This window comes from Somniosus microcephalus, unplaced genomic scaffold (assembly GCF_052327205.1).
Source record: "Somniosus microcephalus isolate GS21.2 unplaced genomic scaffold, FLI_Smic_1.0 unresolved_chr2, whole genome shotgun sequence".
Lineage (NCBI taxonomy): Eukaryota > Metazoa > Chordata > Chondrichthyes > Squaliformes > Somniosidae > Somniosus > Somniosus microcephalus.
This window is the reverse complement of record NW_028225180.1, coordinates 9,660,485-9,683,039: the sequence shown is the minus strand read 5'-3', so window position 1 is coordinate 9,683,039 and position 22,555 is coordinate 9,660,485.

The window sequence follows — 22,555 nt, the reverse complement described above, 5'->3', positions numbered from 1 at the left end:
ACCCAGTGTCAGCATCGAGCGCTCCCAGGGCAGGTACAGCACGGGTTAGATACAGTGTAGAGCTCCCTCTACATTACCCTGGCAGTGTGTCCCCACTTTATACCCAGTGTCAGCATCGAGCGCTCCCAGGGCAGGTACAGCACGGGTTAGATACAGTGTAGAGCTCCCTCTACATTACCCTGACAGTGTGTCCCCACTTTATACCCAGTGTCAGCATGGGTCTCTCTGTTGCTGCGCCACCTTTAAAACAGTACCATTTTAGTTTATGTCGCCTTTCCTCATTCCTCCTACCAAAATGAATCACTTCACACTTCTCTGCGTTAAATTTCATCTGCCGTGTTTCTGTCTCTAGTCTCCACTGCCCAGAACGAACTGTGTCTGGTATCTTAACAGTTACAGAAACTATTTGTTTCTCCAAATGAGAAGTTTGCCTGGGGTAAGTTTAATCGATGTTGGCGTGTAATCCATCTTCTTCTGTCTCTCTCTCTCTCTCGCTCTCTGTCTGACAGACACCTCATAACAAAAGCAACGAGTTGTTGATGACAAACGATTGCAGCCCATCCATAAATCATCTCCGCCAACAACTGGCGAATGGACTTCAATATCGATCAGTGCGAGGTGGTGCGTTTTGGTGGGCCGCACACTCCTCGGAAAATAAGTGTCTAAATGGGGTAGAGGGCCAGAGAGATCTGGGGGAACGGATACACAAAGCACTAAAAGGAACGACGCGGGAAAGAAAGAAAAGGAAGACTTGCATTTATAGAGCGCCTTTCACGACCACCGGATCCCATCACGCTTTACAGCCAAGGAATTGCTTTTAGAATTGGAGTCACTGTTGTAATGCGGGAAACGCGGCAGCCAGTTTGCGCACAGCAAGCCCCCAGAAACAGCAATGTGATAATGACCAGATAACCTGTTTAAGATCTCAATTTTTTAGCTGTTGAATAAGACCAACCGAGCACTGGGGTTCATTTCTAGAGGGATGGAATTCAAAAGCTGAGAAGTTGTGTTAGACTTGTATAGAACATTGGTTAGACCACACTGGGAGTTACTGTGCACAGTTCTGGTCTCCATATCACACTTGGAGTTACTGTGCACAGTTCTGGTCTCCATATCACACTGGGAGTTACCGTGCACAGTTCTGCTCTCCATATCACACTTGGAGTTACTGTGCACAGTTCTGGTCTCCATATCACACTGGGAGTTACTGTGCACAGTTCTGGTCTCCATATCACACTGGGAGTTACTGTGCACAGTTCTGGTCTCCATATCACACTGGGAGTTACTGTGCACAGTTCTGGTCTCCATATCACACTGGGAGTTACTGTGCACAGTTCTGGTCTCCATATCACACTGGGAGTTACTGTGCACAGTTCTGGTCTCCATATCACACTTGAAGTTACTGTGCACAGTTCTGGTCTCCATATCACACTTGGAGTTACTGTGCACAGTTCTGGTCTCCATATCACACTTGGAGTTACTGTGCACAGTTCTGGTCTCCATATCACACTGGGAGTTACTGTGCACAGTTCTGGTCTCCATATCACACTGGGAGTTACTGTGCACAGTTCTGGTCTCCATATCACACTTGGAGTTACTGTGCACAGTTCTGGTCTCCATATCACACTGGGAGTTACTGTGCACAGTTCTGGTCTCCATATTGCACTTGGAGTTACTGTGTACAGTTCTGGTCTCCATATCACACTTGGAGTTACTGTGCACAGTTCTGGTCTCCATATCACACTGGGAGTTACTGTGCACAGTTCTGGTCTCCATATTGCACTTGGAGTTACTGTGTACAGTTCTGGTCTCCATATCACACTTGGAGTTACTGTGCACAGTTCTGGTCTCCATATCACACTGGGAGTTACTGTGCACAGTTCTGGTCTCCATATCACACTGGGAGTTACTGTGCACAGTTCTGGTCTCCATATCACACTTGGAGTTACTGTGCACAGTTCTGGTCTCCATATCACACTGGGAGTTACTGTGCACAGTTCTGGTCTCCATATTGCACTTGGAGTTACTGTGCACAGTTCTGGTCTCTATATCACACTTGGAGTTACTGTGCACAGTTCTGGTCTCTATATCACACTTGGAGTTACTGTGCACACTTCTGGTCTCCACATCACACTTGGAGTACTGTGCACAGTTCTGGTCTCCATATCACACTTGGAGTTACTGTGCACAGTTCTGGTCTCCATATTGCACTTGGAGTTACTGTGTACAGTTCTGGTCTCCATATCACACTTGGAGTACTGTGCATAGTTCTGGGCCCCATATCACACTTGGAGTTACTGTGCACAGTTCTGGTCTCCATATCACACTGGGAGTTACTGTGCACAGTTCTGGTCTCCACATCACACTTGGAGTTCGTGTGCACAGTTCTGGTCTCCATATCACACTTGGAGTACTGTGCACAGTTCTGGTCTCCATTTCACACTTGCAGTTACTGTGCACAGTTCTGGTCTCCATGTTACACTTGGAGTTACTGTGCACAGTTCTGGTCTCCATATCACACTTGGAGTTACTGTGCACAGTTCTGGTCTTCATATCACACTTGGAGTTACTGTGCACAGTTCTGGTCTCCATATCACACTGGGAGTTACTGTGCACAGTTCTGCTCTCCATATCACACTGGGAGTTACTGTGCACAGTTCTGGTCTCCATATCACACTGGGAGTTACTGTGCACAGTTCTGGTCTCCATATCACACTGGGAGTTACTGTGCACAGTTCTGGTCTCCATATCACACTGGGAGTTACTGTGCACAGTTCTGGCCTCCATATCACACTTGGAGTTACTGTGCACAGTTCTGGTCTCTATATCACACTTGGAGTTACTTTGCACAGTTCTGGTCTCCATATCACACTTGGAGTTACTGTGCACAGTTCTGGTCTCCATATCACACTGGGAGTTACTGTGCACAGTTCTGGTCTCCATATCACACTGGGAGTTACTGTGCACAGTTCTGGTCTCCATATCACACTGGGAGTTACTGTGCACAGTTCTGGTCTCTATATCACACTTGGAGTTACTGTGCACAGTTCTGGTCTCTATATCACACTTGGAGTTACTGTGCACACTTCTGGTCTCCACATCACACTTGGAGTACTGTGCACAGTTCTGGTCTCCATATCACACTTGGAGTTACTGTGCACAGTTCTGGTCTCCATATCACACTGGGAGTTACTGTGCACAGTTCTGGTCTCCACATCACACTTGGAGTTAGTGTGCACAGTTCTGGTCTCCATATCACACTTGGAGTACTGTGCACAGTTCTGGTCTCCATTTCACACTTGCAGTTACTGTGCACGGTTCTGGTCTCCATGTTACACTTGGAGTTACTGTGCACAGTTCTGGTCTCCATATCACACTTGGAGTTACTGTGCACAGTTCTGGTCTCCATATCACACTTGGAATACTGTGCATAGTCCTGGTCTCCATATCACACTGGGAGTTACTGTGCACAGTTCTGGTCTCCATATTACACTGGGAGTACTGTACACAGTTCTGGTCTGCACATCACACTTGGAGTTACTGTGCACAGTTCTGGTCTCCATATCACACTTGGAGTTACTGTGCACAGTTCTGGTCTCCATATCACACTTGGAGTTACTGTGCACAGTTCTGGTCTCCATATCACACTGGGAGTTACTGTGCACAGTTTCTGGTCTCCATATCACACTTGGAGTTACTGTGCACAGTTCTGGTCTCCATATTACACTTGGAGTACTGTGCACAGTTCTGGTCTCCATATCACACTGGGAGTGCTGTGCACAGTTCTGGTCTCTGTTGGATCCGTGATTCTTAACTTATGATGTTTTCCAATAACTACACGGAGGCTGTAACTTAACAATCAACAGGTGTTTACTGGAGGAGGGTAGTCTAAAGACTAACAGTACAGAGGCATGCTCAAGGGTTATATACAGGTGTGGTCACTGCCGGTACTACAGTATACAGGAGCTGTAAAAGTAGTTCTCTCTTAAAGGTACATACACTACAATTCCTCCCCTTTTAGATTAACAGTACCCATAACATTCAAATAACAGTTAACACTTTAACATGCACATTTAACTGAAATAGTCCATTTATAGATTCAGTCTTTGGGGCGGCTTCCTGATCCTTTCGGGATAACGCCTTTCCTGAGGTTCTTGTTCTTGGTGTGGAGGCGATTCTGGCCCCTTTTCGTCGGTTATTTCATCAGTTTCCACTGCTACTGTTTCTGAGGTAGATGCTACCGGTATGTCGGGTTCATCCCCAGGGACGCGAGACATGGGGTTGACTCGTTCCTGTGACGCTAAGATCTGGTTGACGTGGCGTCTCACAATGTTCTCCCCGACATCCACTGTGTACTTTAATGGCCCCTGCCGTGTGCATATCGTTCCGGGTTGCCATTTCTCTGTTCGGTAGTCCCGGGCCAAGACTGGTTGCCCTACACTGAAGCTCCTTGTCGGCTTCTCATTGATGTGCTGGAATTGTTTATCCTCAACATTTCTTCGCACATTTGGTCTGAGCAAATCCAGACGAGATCTCAACCTTCGGTTAAAGAACATCATGGCCGGGGTCTGGTTGGTGACTGCATGTGTCGCATTTCTGTAGGCTAACAGGAAATTGTCCACCTTATGATGTAATGGAATTTCATCATCGCACATGGCCTTTATCACCTTTTAAAAGGTTTGTACGAACCTCTCAGCCAATCCATTTGTGGCTGGATGATACGGGGCGGATGTGTAATGCCTTACCCCATTCCTTCTCATAAATTACCGAAACTCTTCGGACACAAACTGTGGTCCATTATCAGAGTAAATCTGCTCTGGCAAGCCGTTCCTGGCAAATATGGTCCGTAGGACTGCAATCGTTTTCTCTGTAGTGGTTGAGGACATTTTTATCACCTCAGGCCATTTCGAATGAGCATCCACTGCTATTAAGAACATTGAGTCCATGAATGGACCAGCAAAATCAATATGCACCCGTTGCCATGGAGAGGAGGGCCACTCCCATGGGTGTAGAGGGGCATGTGGTGGTGCATTTTGGACCTTCTGGCATCCTGGGCAGCTCTTGGTTAGGTCCTCGATTTGTTGATCGATCCCCGGCCACCACACATAAGCCCTAGCAAGGCTTTTCATTTTCACCCCTCCCAGATGGCCTTCGTGAAGCTCATTGAGCACTCTCTCCCTTAACTTGGGTGGAATTACCACTCGGGATCCACACATCACTGTCCCCTGGCATACTGACAGCTGTTCTCTTCTGGATGAGAATGCTGGCAACAGTGAGTCACCATGTGTTGGCCATCCCCTCACCGTCAAATCATATACCCAAGACAGTGTCGGATCATTGCGGGTCTCCTTCTCTATGTCCGCGTTAGTTACTGGCAATCGTTCAATTATTGACGAATAAAATATCTCGATAGGGTCCACTGCTGGTGCTTCCTCCACAGGAGGCAGTGGCAGGCGCGATAGCCCATCAGCGCTTCCATGCTGTTTCGTGCCTTTATATTCTATTTCATATTGGTTCGCCCCTAGAAAAAGGGATCATCTTTGTAACCGTTGTGCAGTCATCACCGGAACGCCCTTCTTTGGATTAAAGATGGAGACAAGTGGTTGGTGGTCAGTCAGCAAGGTGAACTTCTGCCCATGCAGATAGTGGTTGAATTTTTTTACTCCCCATACTAGGCTGAGGGCCTCCCTGTCGATCTGGGCGTAGTTGCGCTCGGCTGAGGTTAGTGACCGAGACGCAAAGGCTACTGGCCTCTCCAACCCGTCTGGGAATTTGTGCGACAGCACCGCTCCAATACCATAGGGTGATGCATCACATGCCAACCGAATTGGTAGTGCTGGGTTGAAATGGGCCAACACCTCTTTTGATGTGATCAATTCTTTGCACTTCTGGAAAGCTCGTTTACATTCGTCCTTCCACTTCCATGGTACCCCCGTTTGCAGTAGGGTGTTCAGTGGGTGTAATACTGTAGACAAGTTTGGTAAGAACTTATGGTGGTAGTTCACCAGCCTGAGGAACGACCTCAGTTGTGACACATTTTCCGGTGCTGGAGCCTTGACTACTGCCTCAATCTTTTCAGGGGACTTATGTAACCCCTCTTCATCAATAATGTGGCCACAATACGAGATCTGCTTCTGGAAAAACTCGCACTTGTGGCGATTAGCTCGTAGCCCATATTCCTTTAATCTAGTGAGCACCTTCTCCAGGTTGGCGAGGTGATCACTGTCATTTTCGCCCGTGACCAGGATGTTGTCCAAATAACACTGGGTCCCTGGAATCCCTTGCAGGACTTGATCCATCGCCCTTTGCCAAATAGCCGGAGCCAATGCTACCCCGAACACCAGCCGGTTGTATTGGTAGAGACCTTTGTGAGTGTTGATCGTGAGGTATTGTTTCGAGGCTTCTTCTACCTCCATTTGCAAGTACGCCTGGGCCAGATCAATTTTGGTGAAGCGTTTACCTCCAGATAGCGAGGCAAAAATATCCTCAATCCGTGGAAGTGGATATTGTACCGTGTGAAGGACTGGGTTCACTGTCACCTTAAAATCCCCACAGATGCGGACCGTCTTTGGTTCCCCGGGCGTATTACTCAACGACCTCTTCATTACAGGAATGATGGGTGTAGCCCACTCGCTCCAGTCTACTTTGGACAGTACTCCTGAACTTTCCAACCCTTCCAGCTCTGCTTCGACGGCTGGTCGGATCGCATAAGGCACCGGTCTGGCCTTAAAAAACTTTGGACTTGCATTTTCCTCTATTTTAATCGTTGCTGTTATGCTTTTTAGTGTTCCGAGTCCCTCCTGGAACACTTCTTGTGCGTCAGTTAGCATTTTTGACAGTCGTCCAGGTGTGACGTCGTCATCCTTTTTGGCCTCAACCTTCAGTGCCTGTATGGAATGCCAATTTAATTGTATCTACCAGATCCATTCACGTCCTGGTCGTGGTGGTCCTCCATCTGGCAATACATATAGGTCCATTTTAGGTATTTCCTGGCCTTTGTATATCACTTTCACCCTTATTTTTCCTTTGGGGTAGACTTTTTGCCCCGTGTACGTCTTCAAGACAATCTCTGTAGCTTTCAAGGGTATATGTGAAAATAGCCGCTTGTAGTCCCTTTGGTTTATGACTGTTAGGGCTGATCCTGTGTCCAATTCCATTTTCACTTGGACTTCGTCTATCTTGAGTGTGACCCAGATAGTCTGGTGATCCTCCATTTTGATTACCTTATGTCGTTTCAGACAACCCAGCTCCTTGCTTCCGGAGTCTGTATCACTTTTCTGTTCGTCTGAACTACTCTCCGTCACCTTATGTACCTTTTTGTACTTCTCCTGTGGAGATTTCTTGCTGTTGGTTTTCTTCCCAGACCTGCAGACTCTTGCTATGTGTCCTGCTTTTCCAGACTGTCTGCACACTTGGTCCTTCAACCAACAATCCTTCTGGTCGTGTGTTGTCCTGCCGCAGCGATAACACTTCCCTGCTCCATATGACATTTCATTGGTGCCATATTCTTGCGGTCTCCGTTGTATCTCTGCAGCGCCCCGTGCGGCTGCTTCGTGTGATACTGCCATGCTGAAAGCCTTGTCCAGCGTAAGATCCTTTTCTGATAGAAGCCGTTTCTGGGTTCCTTCACTTTGAAGCCCACACACAAACTTGTCCCTTAACGTATCTGCTAGTCCCACTCCAAACTGGCAGTGTTTCGATAGCTTGCGCAGTTCCGTTAAGTACTCAGCATTACTTTTGTCTTTATGCTGGTTCCTTTTGTGGAACTTAAATCTTTCTGCTATCAGCAGCGGTGTGGGGTTTAAGTGGTCCTGTAGAATTTCTACTATGCTTTCGAAATTCTTATCCACGGGCTTCTCTGGGGTTATTAGGTTTCGCAGTAAGGCATAAGTTTTTGCACCCATGGAATTTAACAAAACCAGTGCTTTCTTAGCATCTGGCACTTCATTCGCCCTGCAGTGCACCTCAATGCGTTCCACATATGTCGCCCAATCTTCGACTTCATTGTCGAACGCCGTGATACTGCCACTCTTCGGCATCCCTGAGTGTGATTTAACTGTCTAAAATGGCGTCTCCCGCGCTCTCCCTTCTTCTCCGCTGGCACAAAATGGCGTCTCCTGCCCTTTCCTTCCTTCCCGTGCTCGCCCTTCTTCTCCGCTGCGGCTTCTAAAATGGCGTCTCCCGCGCTCTCCCTTCTTCTCCACGGCTCAATGGCATCTCCCGCGCTCTCCCTTCTTCTCCCCGTGGACGCGGTTCAGCCCTTGAGCCCTGGCTGTGCTCTGCGCATTCTCCTGTGCGCCTTTCCCGTTGCCGTCGCTCAGTCCTGAACCCGGCTGCTGCTTTACCCTCTCTCTCTGTTTGTTTTTCCTCGACGCCGCTCGGTTTTCAACCCCCGGCCGCGCCCTGTGCGCTTCACCCTCTCTCTTACCCCGTCGACGCTGCTTGGCTTTTTCTATGCCGTCGGTCGGCTCCAGCCGCCGCTGTCCAGGAAGGGTCTGCGCTGTACCTGTTGCCAGTCTGTTACTGGATCGTCGTGGCTGGAGAACCAAGCCCAGCTCTCAACAGCCTCCCCTGCGATGTTCACTCTCTGCCGGATGACTGGGCGGTTGCTCGTGGTCGACGCCCGTGCTTCTGGCCTCGGCTTTCTTCCACCGCCCTCCTGGAGCGAATCCTTGAAGGGAAATGCAGAGTTGCAGGCAGATTCGAATCGACCTCGTCGCCACTGTTGGATCCGTGATTCTTAACTTATGGGCCTAGAAATTCGGTAGAGCCGCGTTTGGGGTGCTAGTCCTGGTGATGCGCAAAGTTTAGCGCCAGGCGCAATTTAGCGCCACCTAGCGCGGTATTGGGTTGCAGCGCCCCTAAAGGCGATTGCGGCGCTAAATCAGGTGCTGCACGCTACTCTTAAGGTGCTAACCCGGCGGCGCAACCCAATTTAGAGGCAGCGGTGCGCAGCGAAGGTGCTGTCAATGATCACTTTCACTGAGACACACTGGCGCCGGCCAGCTCTTAAAGGGGCAGGTCAATTGGCATCACCAGACACACTCACTGCCTTGTAGGCCTTCAAAGCGGTGGGAGCCTACCTGTGGCGCACCAGCCTAGCAAGACATGGAAAGGGTGAGGCAGAGGGCGGAACGCCTCACTGATGGGGCACTGGATGTCTTTGTTGTAGCAGTGGAATCAAGGCCAAGGAAGATGGTCGGAATGTGATTTATGTTTTGGACAGTCTCCCGGGTGTGAGAGGCAGTTATGTGTCAGTGTATTAGTTTTGCTTTCTGTTGCCATAGCTTTCTCATATTTGAGGGAACCACATTTTGTGTAATGAAACACTTTCTTCATTTACAATGGCCATGCCTTCTATTTACATGCATCTTGCCCTTCACAGGCTTGGGGGTATCAGACCGGTTCCATTCCTGTTCTTGGAATGGCAGCAAGCATTCCGTGAGAGGGGCCTAGAAGCTACTTCTGGTCAGCCTCTGACGCGCAGCCTGAGAAGAGCCGCTCGCGTAGAAGTTCAGGCCAGCAGGCATCTACTCAGCCACCGACAGAGATGTCCTGCACCTTATCTGAGGCTGCAGATCTGGCTGAAGCAGCTGACACAGCTCAGTCACCACCTCCTTTCTAAATCGCAGCCTTCTGACACACTGCTCCTCTGGCATGTTCATGTAGGAAAACTGCTGTCGGAAAACCCTGCCAGCGTAAGGTCTGCTGTGGCGACGTCTGTTGGCCCTCCTCCATCTGGCCATGCCCGCCCCCCTCTCCCAGCGTCTCAGTGCCCTTTCTAGGTGATTCAGCAGCAGGATGTTCCCCTCCAATGCAGCCCCCATAATAAGTGCCCACAGGAAGGTTCCCCATGGTCAAGGCTCACCAACAGCAAGGTGATGGTCAGAAGGCTGAAGATCGTCTGCCTGCGCTGGCTCAGTGGTCAAATGGCTCTCAGTGTGCAGCTCAGCAACTCTTTGTAGCTCTCGAAGAAGTTGTGCTCCAAAAATGGCTGCCGCTTTTAAACCACACCAGTCCCCTTTAAATAACGCTCCTGCAGCCTGAGAGCAACTTGGTAAGGCCCAGGTAAGCTGTCACTATTAGCGCCAGGCGCTATGGAGGGGGGCGCCACTGAATTTCCGGTCCGGGGCGCCCAAACGGTGTTGCACACTCAAATGACATCATAATCAGCCTGCGCCCATGAGCGGGCGCTAAGATTTAGCGCCGGCGCTAAATGCATGCTCAATATGGGGCAAGGCACTAAGCACCTTGCGCCCACCCGGAAATTGGCTAACGCCCCACTTCTCGGCCTGTTTAGGCGTTAATCGGTGGCGCTAACAACCGAATTTCTCCCCTCGATGTTTTCCAATAACTAGACGGAGGCTGTAACTTAACAATCAACAGGTGTTTCCTGGAGGAGGGTAGTCTAAAGACTAACAGTACAGAGGCATGCTCAAGGGTTATATACAGGTGTGGTCACTGCCGGTACTACAGTACACAGGAGCTGTAAAAGTAGTTCTCTCTTAAAGGTACGTACACTACAGTTTCCATATTATAAAAAGGATATGGAGGCACTGGAGAAAGTGCAAAACAGATTTACAAGAATGATTCCAGAACTGAGAGGTTATAATTATCAGGAAAGATTGACCAGGCTGGGGCTCTTTTCTCTACAAGAGAGAAGGCTGAGAGGTGACCTGATAGAAGTCTTTAAGATTATGAAAGGGTTCGATAGGGTAGACGTAGAGAAGGTGTTTCCACTTGTGGGGCGCGACCAGAACTAGGGGCCCTCAATATAAGAGAGTCACTAATAAATCCAATAGGGAATTCAGGAGAAACTTCTTCACCCAGAGAGTGGTGAGAATGTGGAACTCGCTACCACAGGGAGTGGGTGAGGCGAACAACAGAGGCATTTAAGGGGAAGCTGGATAATCACATGAGGGTGAAAGGAATAGAGGGATATGTTGATGGGGTGAGATGAAGAGGGGGTGGGAGGAGGCTGGTGTGGAGCACAACACCGGCACGGACCAGTTGGGCCGAATGGCCTGTTTCTGTGCTGTAATTATGATGTAATGCTATGTATTAAACGAGGCCATAGCAGATGTCACAGTATGACTCTCAGGACTAGAAATTCATTATACAGGAAACTTTAAATAACCGGAAATCTCGGTTAACCGGCAAAATTCAGGAGTAAGTTTTGCTTCATATTTTTTTGCCTTCTTCCATCTGTGCTGTGCAAGGGTGTGGCTGCAGCTGTTGCTAAGCTACAGAGATGCTTGGAACTTGAGGCCATTGTTCTACAGTTGTTGCTAAGCAACAGGGTTTGTTGCTTTATACGGAGCTCTCAGCTCTCCCTATCTTTTACTATAGCGCTCGGTTATCCGGAATTTTTGATGAACCGGCACCACGTCGGTCCCGTCCGTGCCGGATAAAAAAAAGTTTCCTGTAGCCAGGAATGGGCGGTATCTTTAGAAATGTTTGGGAATTAGCGCCAGGCGCTAATGCTTTAGACTGCACGCAAAATTCATTCTCACTGCTCAAAGAAATGGTTGGGGCGCTAAATCAAGTCTGAAGGGCCTAGATCAGTGGCGTTACACTCAAAGGGTGGACCAATATCGGGTGCAGTCTAATCTCAACTCATCATTGCCACAGGCTTTTCCCAGTACTTAAAGGGGAGGTTCATTGATGCTGCAGCACTTCGCTCTCAGCATTGCTGGCTGTGCAGCTGCCTCAGCCAGGAGAAGCACAACAAGGAGAAGGAGCCGGAGGACTGAAGCAGGAGTGCTCATGGAAGATCCACCTCAGTCAGGTGGTCAGGGTGAGTGAAGGCTTCAACAAATGCTACAGACCACCGTCTGTACCACAAGCACCACAACGATCTTGACTCGAATATCGGGGGTACGATTAAGAAGTTTGCAGATGATACTAAAATCGGCTGTGTGGTTGATACTGAAGAAGGAAGCTGTAGACTGCAGGAAGATATCAATAAATTGGTCAGGTGGGCAGAACACAGTGGCAAATGGAATTCAATCTGGCGAAGTGTGAGGTAATGCACCTGGGGAGGGCTAACAAGGAAAGGGAATACACATTCAATGGTAGGACACTGATTAGTGTAGAGGAACAAAGGGACCTTGGAGTGCATGTCCACAGATCCCTGAAGGTAGCAGGCCAGGTAGATAAGGTGGTTAAGAAGGCACATGGAATGCTTGCCTTTATTAGCTGTGACATAGAATACAAGAGCAGGGGGGGGTTATGCTTCAACTGTATAAAACACTAGTTAGGCCTCAGCTAGAGTACTGCGTGCAGTTCTGGTCACCACATTACAGGAAAGATGTGACTGCACTAGAGAGGGTACAGAGGAGATTTACAAGGATGTTGCTGGGAGTAGAGAATCTTAGCTCTGAGGAAAGACTGGATAGGCTGGGTCTGTTTTCCTTGGAACAGAGGAGGCTGAGGGGAGACCTTATTGAGGTGTATAAAATTATGAGGGGCATAGATAAAGTGGATAGAAAGGACCTATTTCCCTTAGCAGAGGGGTCAAAAACCAGGGGGCACAGATTTAAAGTAACTGGGGGAAGGTTTAGAGGGGATTTGAGGGGAAATTTCTTCACCCAGAGGGTTGTGGGGGTCTGGAACTCACTGCCTGAAAGGGTGGTAGAGGCAGGAACCCTAACCATGTTTAAAAAGTACTTGGATGTGCACTTGGGATGCTGTAACCTGCAGGGCTACGGACCAAGAGCTGGGAAGTGGGATTAGGCCGGATAGCTCTTTGTTGGCCGGCGCGGACACGATGGGCCGAATGGCCTCCTTCCGTGCTGTAACTTTCTATGACTCACAACCCCAGCGCCCACCCACCCACCAACAATCTCTACCTACCAACACTCACACCCACATCTTGCACACGCCTTGCACACAACTATTCAACTATGGCAGGCACAAGGGTCATTAGTTATTAGAATGAATGCGATATGTGTGATATGGTTATACATAAATTTATTGATGGAGCTTGCAATATTTTGTGGTCTCTCTCATTTCACCTTTGCGCCCAGCAGGGCGCCGTGATATGGCACGACATAGGGATGGTATGGTGGGTATACGGTGAGCAAAAGGGATCTGGGGTTTAAGTCAGCCTGCTGTGAGGCTGGAGGTCTGTTTGGAGGAGGCGGCAGAGTTCTGTGACCACCACCTTGGTGATGCGGAGCTGTCTAATACACTGCTCCTCGCTTCATTGAAGGTAGGAGAAGTGCTGTCGGAATACCCTCGGAGGGTAAGGCGTCCTGGTGAGAGCCCTGATGTTCCTCCTCATCCCTCTGCGCACATGTTCCCGTATTTCTCGCTGCTGATGCTCCCTCCGCCGTAGATCCTGGAGGGCGAGGTGGCGCCAGTACAGCCCCCATTAATGTTGCCTAGTGTAGCAGTTTGAATCTTTGAGCAATAAATGTAGCCACTTAGCACTTGCCAGAAGACTGCTGATTAAAAAAAGCTTGAAATTACTCATACTAATTGCTCCACTGGCTGAAACTGACAAGAAACCACTGAAATTAACTTGCCCTGACAGCTGCCAGAGATGCTAATGCCTTTAAATAACGTCGCTGGAGCCAGCTTCCTTCAGCCGTGCGCCTGCTCTCCCTGTCGCTGTCTGATTGAGGCGCAAAGGTAGGTGGCGAAAATCAATTTTGCCGATCGGGCGGCCAGTGAGCGTTGCATGCTCACTGACGTCACGATCTGCCTGGCGCTGAACTCCCGCAGCGGTACCTCTTACCGGTGGCGCAACGGGGAGGGCTGGATTGCTGTGCGGCGCCGGATTCGCCTCACCCCGGTGCTACTGCTGCTGGCGCTAGCAGGAGGAGCTAACCAGCTGAATTTGTTCCCCTCAATCTCAGTTGGAAGAACGGCTCACGAGCTCCCCTGGTGGCGAAAGGAATCAATGCTCGCCTGGCTGAAGGGAGCCTCGCTCGCCTCACAGTCAGGGTCGACAGTCGATCCCTGCCCACTTTAAGCCAGGGCGTGATAGCAAAATGGGACTGGGAAACCCTGGCTATCTTCGGATGGCTGGGAGCTTGACTTCACTATCGCATCTTGCCGAAGTTGGAAGCCTCTGCGTCAGAAGCTCGTGGGCACACTACTTCGCCCACTCCAGAGAGACTCCAGCCCTGTAATCCAGGCCGACACTCCCTGGTTGCCTGTACTGAGGGAGAGCTGTACAGTCGGAGGGGCAGTACTGAGGGAGCGTTGCACTGTCAGAGGGGCAGTACTGAGGGAGCGCTGCACTGTTGAAGGGGCAGTACTGAGGGAGCACTGCACTGTCGGAGGGACAGTGCTGAGGGAGAGCTGCACTGTCAAAGGGGCAGTACTGAGGGAGCGCTGCATTGTCCGAGGGGCAGTACTGAGGGAGCGCCGCACTGTCGGAGGGGCAGTACTGAGGGAGCGCTGCACTGTCGGAGGGGCAGTACTGAGGGAGCGCCACACTGTCGGAGGGTCAGTTCTGAGGGAGCGCTGCACTGTCAGAGGGGCAGTACTGAGGGAGTGCTGCACTGTCGGAGGGGCGGTACTGAGGGAGTGCTGCACTGTCGGAGGTGCAGTACTGAGGGGGCGCTGCACTGTCGGAGGGGCAGTACTGATGGAGCACTGCACAGTTGGAGGGTCAGTACTGAGGGAGCGCTGCACTGTCGGAGATGCAGTACTGAGGGAGTGCCACACTGTCAGAGGGGCAGTACTGAGGGAGTGCTGCACTGTCGGAGGGTCAGTACTGAGGGAGCGCTGCACTGTCAGAGGTGCAGTACTGAGGGAGCGCTGCACTGTCGGAGGGGCAGTACTGAGGGAATGCTACGCTGTCGGAGGTGCAGTGCTGAGGGGGCACTGCACTGTCGGAGGTGCAGTACTGAGGGAGCACTGGTCTGTCGGAGGGGCAGTACTGAGGGAGCGCCACACTGTCGGAGGGTCAGTTCTGAGGGAGCGCTGCACTGTTGGAGGGGCAGTATTGAGGGGGCGCTGCACTGTCGGAGGGGCAGTACTGATGGAGCGCTGCACAGTTGGAGGGGCAGTACTGAGGGAGCGCTGCACTGTCGGAGGGGCAGTACTGAGGGAGCGCCACACTGTCAGAGTGTCAGTACTGAGGGAGCGCTGCACTGTCGGAGATGCAGTACTGAGGGAGCGCCACACTGTCAGAGGGGCAGTACTGAGGGAGTGCTGCACTGTCAGAGGGTCAGTACTGAGGGAGCGCTGCACTGTCAGAGGTGCAGTACTGAGGGAGCGCTGCACTGTCGGAGGGGCAGTTCTGAGGGAGCGCCACACTGTCGGAGGGGCAGTACTGAGTGAGTGCTGCACTGTCAGAGGGGCAGTACTGAGTGAGTGCTGCACTGTCGGAGGGGCAGTACTGAGGGAGCGCCGCACTGTCGGAGGGTCAGTACTGAGGGAGCGCCGCACTGTCTGAGGGGCAGTACTGAGGGAGTGCTGCACTGTCGGAGGATCAGTACTGAGGGAGCGCTGCACTGTCGGAGGGGCAGTACTGAGGGAGTGCTGCACTGTCGGAGGATCAGTAATGAGGGAGCGCTGCACTATCGGAGGGGCAGTCGTGAGGGAGCGCTGCACTGTCGGAGGGGCAGTACTGAGGGGGCGCTGCACTGTCGGAGGGGCAGTACTGAGGGAGCGCCGCACTGTCTGAGGGGCAGTACTGAGGGAGCGCTGCACTGTCGGAGGTGCAGTACTGAGGGAGTGCTGCACTGTCGGAGGGGCATTACTGAGGGAGTGCTGCACTGTCGGAGGGGTACTACTGAGGGAGTGCTGCACTGTCGGAGGATCAGTACTGAGGGAGCGCTGCACTATCGGAGGGGCAGTAGTGACGGAGTGCTGCACTATCGGAGGGGCAGTACTGAGGGGGCGCTGCACTGTCGGAGGGGCAGTACTGAGGGAGCGCTGCACTGTCAGAGGGGCAGTACTGAGGGAGTGCTGCACTGTTATAGGATCAGTACTGAGGGAGCGCTGCACTGTCGGAAGGGTACTACTGAGGGAGTGCTGCACTGTCGGAGGGGTACTACTGAGGGAGTGCTGCACTGTCGGAGGATCAGTACTGAGGGAGCGCTGCACTATCGGAGGGGCAGTACTGAGGGGGCACTGCACTGTCGGAGGGGCAGTACTGAGGGGGCGCTGCACTATCAGAGGGGCAGTACTGAGGGGGCGCTGCACTGTCGGAGGGGCAGTACTGAGGGAGTGCTGCACTGTTGTAGGATCAGTACTGAGGGAGCGCTGCACTGTCGGAGGGGCCATAATTCAGGTTGGATGTAAAAGATCCTACGGCCATTATTGGAAAAAGTGCAGGGGAGTCCTGGACCCAGTATTGATCAGTCAATCAACATCACAAAAGAAACGAATGATCTGGTCATTTATCACATTCCTGCTTGTGGGAGCTTGCTGTGCGCAAATGGGCTGCCGCGTTTCCTACATTACAACAGTGACTGCACTTCAAAAGTGCTTCATTGCGTGTGTAACATTCTGAGGTGTTTCCGAGAGATGTGAGCTGGTGTGAGACTCTCGGGAGTCAAAGCTTGTGCGAGGTATTGAGCGACACAGTCCAATAAACCTCTGGGTATGATGTGTGATCTGTGTCGGTCTGACTCCAGCCAGCGCACCAGGGAGGCTAAATATTGTTGATTTGCACCTCCCATTAGCGTCCTAAGAGGGCGCTAACGAGGCACAAATCAACCTGCGCCCGGGCGCGGTGCCGCTAACGCCGCCCACGAAATTCAGCGGGAGGTTAGCAGCGGCGTTAACCGTGACCGCCGCGCCGCCAGCAATGACATCATCGCCGTGCGCAGCGCCCCGGCTGTTACATTGGGTGGCGCCCCCTGACTTACCGCCGGACGCTATGTCCGCCGGGGTCAGGGGGGGCCTACCTGCGGCCGGGGCGGCGCTTGTTAAAAGGGAGGTGGCGGACGGCCATTTTTGTTGCTGGCCGCCTGCCAGCGCCTGCCCCCGTTGCTGTCCCTGGCCCCCGTGAAGTCCCCCTGTGGGGTGCCGGCTGCTCTCAGTGAGCCCGACGCTCCTCTTGAGTGCCGGGACCGTCTGCCGGCGCTCCCGATCCCTGGTGGCCCAGCTGGACCCCGGGTCGCGCTGTGCCAGGCCCCTCCCCTTTAAGAAGGGGAGGAAGGCCCCGCAGCACCGCGGCGCGACATGCGTGACGCCGCGATATTGGCTCGCCACGCCCCAAGAGGGACGCGGGGTGCTTCCAGCAACGCCCCTCCTCCCTCTCGGGGCGCCACCTGGGAAAATCGGCCGCCGGGGCGCTAACTTTTTCGGGGCGCTACCCAATTTGTACCCCCAGGTTTCCCTCCATCAGCATCTCTCCAGGCCAGCTTCAGATGATCTGCAGCGGACACCCAAGGAAGCGGGTGGAGCAGAAAAATACCTGGGCCTGGGGTTGGGCCGGGGGTCGGGGGTGAAGTGTCTCCAATTCGGGCAGTCGGGGCGAGGCTATGTGCAATGTGTTATCACATGGTTTAGTATGAGCATGCTCCGTTCGTTCTGGCCTAGTAAAACAAGCACCTTGACGAGCAACTCATCCTGTCTCTGTCCTTCATTTGTTCTAGCCACATCTTCTATCTATCTATCTAATCTATCTATCTATCTATCTATATATATATAAACGTGTCGATCTGTCTGTCTATCTGTCTGTCTGTCTGTCCTCACGTGTGCGTGTCCGGCTATGCGCTCGAAAGTTATAGGGCATACCTACGCGTGCGTTACGTCGAAAGAAAGCTTACCGTTCCGAAACGGTCGTAAGCGTATTTACGTTTCGGCCGGACGAAAATCGCGCCCGCGGTATCCGAAAAACGTTCAACATTCCGCTCATTAGCATCTCATTATCCGCTCATTAGCGACAGAGTGACCTCGAGGTCGACCAATCGTACGCCGGGTTGCTGGCGCGTGCGGCTGGGCCCTCCTACGGTCGAGTGACGGGACGATTGACCAATCCTACTCTTCGGTCACCTGACGGTCGACCAATCGGTGCGTGTGTGTGCGGGCCTTATCGTTCTGAACCGAGGTGAGTCGCCGCCATCTTGATTCTAAACTTTTCATTTCTTTTTCCCGCTTTCTGCGTGTTTCTTTTCCAATCTACATTTCCAGCAAAAAAAAAGTTGGTTTTAAAACACAAATTGTTTTTAAAAAAAGTTAATTAATTTGTAAATCTTTTCTCTAACCTCTATAATTCTCCTACCTTTCACCGTTTTTCCAGGCCCGGGACCTAGGCTTCTCCAACTGCCAGCAGTGCAACTCTAGACCCAGGCTCCCGGCCTAGGCAGAGACAAACACTGGCAGAGGAGAGAGGGTGTGCTGCCTCAGCTCCATTCCCAGGGTCAGTAGGTGGGGAGGCTTCATAAGCAACTGGGGTAGGTCGCAAGCCCCGAATAATAATCTGAAGATCCTGTGTTTGCAGCTGAGGAAATTTTTTCTGCAGACAGCCCCAGGTTAACGGCAGCCATCTTTGTCAAGGAGGGTGAAAAGTTTCAGTGCGACGCCATTTTGATTCAGTGTGTAACAGAGTGCCTGCGTGGCCATCTTAGTACAGGAACATAGAGTGGGTGGGGCTTCTGTGCTCCAAATCGGGTCCTGGTGACCGAGACAGACAATCGGCTGTGTGGGCGGGGCCTAATCTTTCCAACTGAAAAGCAAGCGGCGGCCATTGTTTGTGGTACAACAGTGAGAGGTGAGGACCCCTTTTTTAATAAAAAGATTGGTGAGGTTGTAAAGTGTATGTTATAGAAAGATTTACCAAAAATGTTTTATAAGTACAGGAAACTTTGTGCTATCCGGAGGTGAGCTATCCGGCAATCTGGAGCCACCACAAAAATCAGCAGCCGTTTTTTATTCTTTGTTTGTTTATTTTCCTTTGTTTGAACAGTCAAGCTGTGCAAGGTCTGTGGCTATAGCAACAGCTTTAGGGCCACACCCAGTGTTTAGAAGCTGTTGCTAAGCAACAGTGTTTGTTGTCAAATACAGAGATAAGAATCTCCATATCTCTCAACATTAACTCTGGAGAGGGTGGGTGCCGGATAGCACAAAGTTTCCTGTACTTAAAGTTTATCTCCCCCCCCTCCCTTTCCACCCCCGACACCCCCCCCTCCCCCCCACCCCCCTTCCCTCCCCCTCCCCCTCCCCACCACACCCTTTCTCCCCCTCCTCCCCTGCCCCCTTTCCCCTACACTCCCCTCCCCCCTCCCCACATCCCCCCCTCCCCTCCCCCCTCCCCTCTCCCCACATCCCCCTCCCCTCTCCCCACATCCCCCTCCCCTTCTCCCCTCCCCCTCCATCCCCCTTTCCCCTCCTCCCTCCCCTTCCCCCTCTCCCCTCCTCCCTCCCCTTCCCCCTCCTCCCCCTTCCTCCTCCCCCTTCCCCCACTCCTCCCCCTTCCCCTTCCCCTTCCCCCACTCCTCCCCGCTTCCCCTTCCCCAACTCCCCCTCCCCCCCTCTCCACCCCCTTCCCCCACTCCTCCCCCACTCCCCCCTCTCCTCCCACTTCCCCCACTCCTTTCCCCTTCCCCCACTCCCTCTACCCCCTCCCCTCCCCCTCCCCCCTCCACTCCCCCCTCAGCCCCCTCCCCCCTGTCGCTCTCTCTCTTCCCCCCCAGTCGCTCTCTCTCTCTCTTCCCCCCCGTCGCTCTCTCTCTCTCTTCCCTCCCAGTCGCTCTCTCTCTCTCTTCCCCCCAGTCGCTCTCTCTCTCTCTTCCCCCCCAGTCGCTCTCTCTCTCTCTTCCCCCCCAGTCGCTCTCTCTCTCTCTTCCCCCCAGTCGCTCTCTCTCTTCCCCCCAGTTGCTCTCTCTTCCCCCCCAGTCGCTCTCTCTCTTCCCCCCAGTCGCTCTCTCTCTCTCTTCCCCCCCCAGTCGCTCTCTCTCTCTCTTCCCTCCCAGTCGCTCTCTCTCTCTCTTCCCCCCAGTCGCTCTCTCTCTCTCTTCCCCCCCAGTCGCTCTCTCTCTCTCTTCCCTCCCAGTCGCTCTCTCTCTCTCTTCCCCCCCGTCGCTCTCTCTCTCTCTTCCCCCCCAGTCGCTCTCTCTCTCTCTTCCCCCCCGTCGCTCTCTCTCTCTCTTCCCCCCCAGTCGCTCTCTCTCTTCCCCCCAGTCGCTCTCTCTCTCTCTTCCCCCCAGTTGCTCTCTCTTCCCCCCCCAGTCGCTTTCTCTCTTCCCCCCCCAGTCGTTCTCTCTTCCCCCCCCGTCGCTCTCTCTCTTCCCCCCGTCGCTCTCTCTCTTCCCCCCGTCGTTCTCTCTCTTCCCCCAGTCGCTCTCTCTCTTCCCCCCCAGTCGCTCTCTCTCTTCCCCCCCAGTCGCTCTCTCTCTTCCCCCCCAGTCGCTCTCTCTCTTCCCCCCGTCGCTCTCTCCCTTCCCCCCGAGTCGCTCTCTCCCTTCCCCCCCAGTCGCTCCCTCTCTTCCCCCCAGTCGCTCTCTCTCTTCCCCCCCAGTCGCTCTCTCTCTTCCCCCCGTCGCTCTCTCTCTTCCCCCCCAGTCGCTCTCTCTCTTCCCCCTCCAGTCGCTCTCTCTCTTCCCCCCCAGTCGCTCTCTCTCTTCTCCCCCAGTCGCTCTCTCTCTTCTCCCCCAGTCGCTCTCTCCGTTCCCCCCCAGTCGCTCTCTCCCTTCCCCCCCAGTCGCTCTCTATCTTCCCCCCCAGTCGCTCTCTCTTCCCCCGTCGCTCTCTCTCTTCCCCCCCCCGTCGCTCTCTCTCTTCCCCCCAGTCGCTCTCTCTCTTCCCCCCAGTCGCTCTCTCTCTTCCCCCCCAGTCGCTCTCTCTCTTCCCCCCCCAGTCGCTCTCTCTCTTCCCCCCCAGTCGCTCTCTCTCTTCCCCCCCAGTCGCTCTCTCTCTTCCCCCCCAGTCGCTCTCTCTCTTCCCCCCCAGTCGCTCTCTCTCTTCCCCCCCAGTCGCTCTCTCTCTTCCCCCCCAGTCGCTCTCTCTCTTCCCCCCCAGTCGCTCTCTCTCTTCCCCCCCAGTCGCTCTCTCTCTTCCCCCCCAGTCGCTCTCTCTCTTCCCCCCCAGTCGCTCTCTCTCTTCCCCCCAGTCGCTCTCTCTCTTCCCCCCAGTCGCTCTCTCTCTTCCCCGCCAGTCGCTCTCTCTCTTCCCCCCCTGTCGCTCTCTCTCTTCCCCCCCAGTCGCTCTCTCTCTCCCCCCGAGTCGCTCTCTCTCTTCCCCCCCAGTCGCTCTCTCTCTTCCCCCCCAGTCGCTCTCTCTCTTCCCCCCCAGTCGCTCTCTCTCTTCCCCCCCAGTCGCTCTCTCTCTTCCCCCCCAGTCGCTCTCTCTCTTCCCCCCCAGTCGCTCTCTCTCTTCCCCCCCAGTCGCTCTCTCTCTTCCCCCCCAGTCGCTCTCTCTCTTCCCCCCCAGTCGCTCTCTCTCTTCCCCCCCAGTCGCTCTCTCTCTTCCCCCCAGTCGCTCTCTCTCTTCCCCCCCAGTCGCTCTCTCTCTTCCCCCCCAGTCGCTCTCTCTCTTCCCCCCCAGTCGCTCTCTCTCTTCCCCCCCAGTCGCTCTCTCTCTTCCCCCCCCCAGTCGCTCTCTCTCTTCCCCCCCAGTCGCTCTCTCTTCCCCCCCAGTCGCTCTCTCTTCCCCCCCAGTCGCTCTCTCTCTTCTCCCCCAGTCGCTCTCTCTCTTCCCCCCCAGTCGCTCTCTCGTCCCCCCCAGTCGCTCTCTCTCTTCCCCCCCGTCGCTCTCTCTCTTCCCCCCCAGTCGCTCTCTCTCTTCCCCCCAGTCGCTCTCACTCTTCCCCCCCGTCGCTCTCACTCTTCCCCCCCGTCGCTCTCTCTCTTCCCCCCCAGTCGCTCTCTCTCTTCCCCCCCAGTCGCTCTCTCTCTTCCCCCCCCGTCGCTCTCTCTCTTCCCCCCCAGTCGCTCTCTCTCTTCCCCCCCAGTCGCTCTCTCTCTTCCCCCAGTCGCTCTCTCTCTTCCCCCCAGTCGCTCTCTCTCTTCCCCCCCAGTCGCTCTCTCTCTTCCCCCCCAGTCGCTCTCTCTCTTCCCCCCCAGTCGCTCTCTGTCTTCCCCCCCCAGTCGCTCTCTCTCTTCCCCCCAGTCGCTCTCTTTCTTCCCCCCGTCGCTCTCTCTCTTCCCCCCGTCGCTCTCTCTCTTCCCCCCAGTCGCTCTCTCTCTTCCCCCAGTCGCTCTCTCTCTTCCCCCAGTCGCTCTCTCTCTTCCCCCAGTCGCTCTCTCTCTTCCCCCCCAGTCGCTCTCACTCTTCCCCCCCAGTCGCTCTCTCTCTTCCCCCCGTCGCTCTCTCTCTTCCCCCCCAGTCGCTCTCTCTCTTCCCCCCAGTCGCTCTCTCTCTTCCCCCCCAGTCGCTCTCTCTCTTCCCCCCCCAGTCGCTCTCTCTCTTCACCCCAGTCGCTCTCTCTCTTCCCCCCCAGTCGCTCTCTCTCTTCCCCCCCAGTCGCTCTCTCTCTTCCCCCCCCAGTCGCTCTCTCTCTTCCCCCCCAGTCGCTCTCTCTCTTCCCCCCCAGTCGCTCTCTCTCTTCCCCCCCAGTCGCTCTCTCTCTTCCCCCCCAGTCGCTCTCTCTCTTCCCCCCCAGTCGCTCTCTCTCTTCCCCCCCAGTCGCTCTCTCTCTTCCCCCCCA